Here is a 3,626-nt window from a genome sequence, read left to right as displayed (position 1 = left end):
TCGTGGACGTGGCCGCGGTATGTACGCAACTTTCATTAGTTTTGAGTTTTCTGATCTGAGCAACGGAAGTATTTATTAGAAATTCGTCTTTACGGACTGTTCTATTTTGACAGATTCTGCCTTTTATTTCGCATTGCTTCTTTTGCTGTGTTGGGTGGATTTCTTTGTTCCATTACCTTCCAGTAGCTTTGAGCAATGTCCAGAAGTGTTAAGAATGATTGTGTCACCTCTGAACATGTGAGTTTTTGATTATGTACTAACCCCTCTAATGAAGTTTATGAGAAGTTTGGTGTGAAGGAAGTTTTCAAGGGTCAAGAGAGGAGGATGATATACTATGATCAAGAAGAGTGAAAGCTCTAAGCTTGGGGATGCCCCGGTGGTTCACCCCTGCATATATCAAGAAGACTCAAGCGTCTAAGCTTGGGGATGCCCAAGGCATCCCCTTCTTCATCGACAACATTATCAGGTTCCTTCTCCTGAAACTATATTTTTATTCCGTCACATCTTATGCACTTTACTTGGAGCGTCTGTATGTTTCTTGTTTTTGTTTTTGTTTGAATAAATGCTTGTGTGGGAGAGAGACACGCTCTGCTGGTTCGTATGAACACATGTGTTCTTAGCTCATAATATTCATGGCGAAGGTTGAAACTGCTTCGTTAAATTATTATATGGTTGGAATTGGAAAATGCTACATGTAGAAATTGGTGTGATGTCTTGAATAATGTGATACTTGGCAATTGTTGTGCTCTTGTTTAAGCTCTTGCATCATATACCTTGCACCCATTAGTGAGGAAATACATAGAGCTTGTTAAAATTTGGGTTTGCATGAGTGGTTTCTCTAGAGTCTAGATATTTTCTAGTAAGATGTTTGAACAACAAGGAAGACGATGTATAGTTTTATAATGCTTGTAATATGTCTTTTATGTGAGTTTTGCTGTACTAGTTCGTGCTTGTGTTTGCTTCAAACAACCTTGCTAGCCTAAACCTTGTATCGAGAGGGAATACTTCTCATGCATCCAAATACTTGAGCCAACCACTATGCCATTTGTGTCCACCATACCTACCTACTACATGGTATTTTCCCGCCATTCCAAAGTAAATTGCTTGAGTGCTACCTTTAAAATTCCATCATTCACCTTTGCAATATATAGCTCATGGGACAAATAGCTTAAAAACTATTGTGGTATTGAATATGTAATTATGCACTTTATCTCTTATTAAGTTGCTTGTTGTGCGATAACCATGTTCACTGGGGACGCCATCAACTATTCATTGTTGAATTTCATGTGAGTTGCTATGCATGTCCGTCTTGTCCGAAGTAAGAGAGATCTACCACCTTATGGTTAAGCATGCATATGTTAGAGAAGAACATTGGGCCGCTAACTAAAGCCATGATCCATGGTGGAAGTTTCAGTTTTGGACAACAATCCTCAAATCTCAAATGAGAAAATTATTAATTGTTGTTACATGCTTATGCATAAAAGAGGAGTCCATTATCTGTTGTCTATGTTGTCCCGGTATGGATGTCTAAGTTGAGAATAATCAATAGCGAGAAATCCAATGCGAGCTTTCTCCTTAGACCTTTGTACAGGCGGCATAGAGGTACCCCTTTGTGACACTTGGTTAAAACATGTGCATTGTGATGATCCGGTAGTCCAAGCTAATTAGGACAAGGTGCGGGCACTATTAGTATACTATGCATGAGGCTTGCAACTTGTAAGATATAATTTACATGATACATATGCTTTATTACTACCGTTGACAAAATTGTTTCATGTTTTCAAAATAAAAGCTCTAGCACAAATATAGCAATCGATGCTTTCCTCTTTGAAGGACCATTCTTTTACTTTTATTGTTGAGTCAGTTCACCTATCTCTCTCTACCTCAAGAAGCAAACATTTGTGTGAACTGTGCATTGATTCTTACATACTTTCTTATTGCATTTGTTATATTGCTTTGCATTGACAACTATCCATGAGATATACATGTTACAAGTTGAAAGCAACCGCTGAAACTTAATCTTCCATAGTGTTGCTTCATTGTCTCTACTATGAATTTATTGCTTTATGAGTAACTCTTATGCAAGACTTATTGATGCTTGTCTCGAAAGTACTATTCATGAAAAGTCTTTGTTATATGATTCAATTGTTTACTCATTGCATTTACATTGTTTCGAATCGCTGCATTCATCTCATATGCTTTACAATGGTATGATTAAGATTATGTTGGTAGCATGTCACCTCAGAAATTATCTTTTATCGTTTACCTACTCGAGGACGAGTAGGAACTAAGCTTGGGGATGCTGATACGTCTCCAACGTATCTATAATTTCCGATGTTCCATGCTTGTTTTATGACAATACCAACATGTTTTGTTCACACTTTATATCATTTTTATGCATTTTCCGGAACTAACCTATTGACGAGATGCCGAGAGGCCAGTTGCTGTTTTCTGCTATTTTTGGTTTCAGAAATCCTAGTAACGAAATATTCTCGGAATCGGACGAAATCAACGCCCAAGTTCCTATTTTCATCGGAAGCATCCAGAACACCCGGGAAGGACCAGAGGGGAGCCACAGGGGCCCCACACCACACCCGGCGCGGCCAGGGGGGCGCGCCCCTATAGTGTGGGCCCCCGGAGACCCTCCGACTCCGATTCTTCGCCTATTTAAGCCGTCGTGACCTAAAACTTCGATACCAATTGACGAAACTCCAGAAAGACTCCAGGGGCGCCGCCACCGTCGCGAAACTCCAATTCGGGGGACAGAACTCTGTTCCGGCACCCTGCCGGAACGGGGAAGTGCCCCCGGAAGGCTTCTCCATCGACACCGCTGCCATCTCCACCGCCATCTTCATCACCGCTGGTACTCCCATGAGGAGGGAGTAGTTCTCCATCGAGGCTCGGGGCTGTACCGGTAGCTATGTGGTTAATCTCTCTCCATGTACTTCAATACAATGATCTCATGAGCTGCTTTACATGATTGAGATTCATATGAGTTTTGTATCACAATTCATCTATGTGCTACTCTAGTGATGTTATTAAAGTAGTTCTATTCCTCCTGCACGTGTGTAAAGGTGACTAGTGTGTGCACCGTGTGGTTCTTGTCGTAGGCTATGATCATGATCTCTTGTAGATTGTGGAGTTAATTATCATTATGATGGTATTGATGTGATCTATCTAGTTATGTTGATCTATCTTACACTATAAGGTTACTTAAATATGAACAAATTGTGGAGCTTGTTAACTCCGGCATTGAGGGTTCGTGTAATCCTACGCAATGCGTTCATCATCCAACAAGAGTGTAGAGTATGCATTTATCTATTCTGTTATGTGATCAATGTTGAGAGTGTCCACTAGTGAAAGTGTAATCCCTAGGCCTTGTTCCTAAATACTGCTGCGTTACTACTGCTTGTTTACTGTTTTACTCGTGTTACTACTCGCTGCAATACTACCACCATCAACTACACGCCAGCAAGCTATTTTCTCGGCACCGTTGCTACTGCTCATATATATTCATACCACCTGTATTTCACTATCTCTTCGCCGAACTAGTGCACCTATTTGGTGTGTTGGGGACACAAGAGACTTCTTGCTTTGTGGTTGCAGGGTTGCATGAGAGGGATATC

The sequence above is a fragment of the Lolium rigidum genome, chromosome 2, assembly GCF_022539505.1.
Source record: "Lolium rigidum isolate FL_2022 chromosome 2, APGP_CSIRO_Lrig_0.1, whole genome shotgun sequence".
Lineage (NCBI taxonomy): Eukaryota > Viridiplantae > Streptophyta > Magnoliopsida > Poales > Poaceae > Lolium > Lolium rigidum.
The sequence above is the reverse complement of the archived record's forward strand: the minus strand, read 5'-3'. Positions refer to the sequence as shown.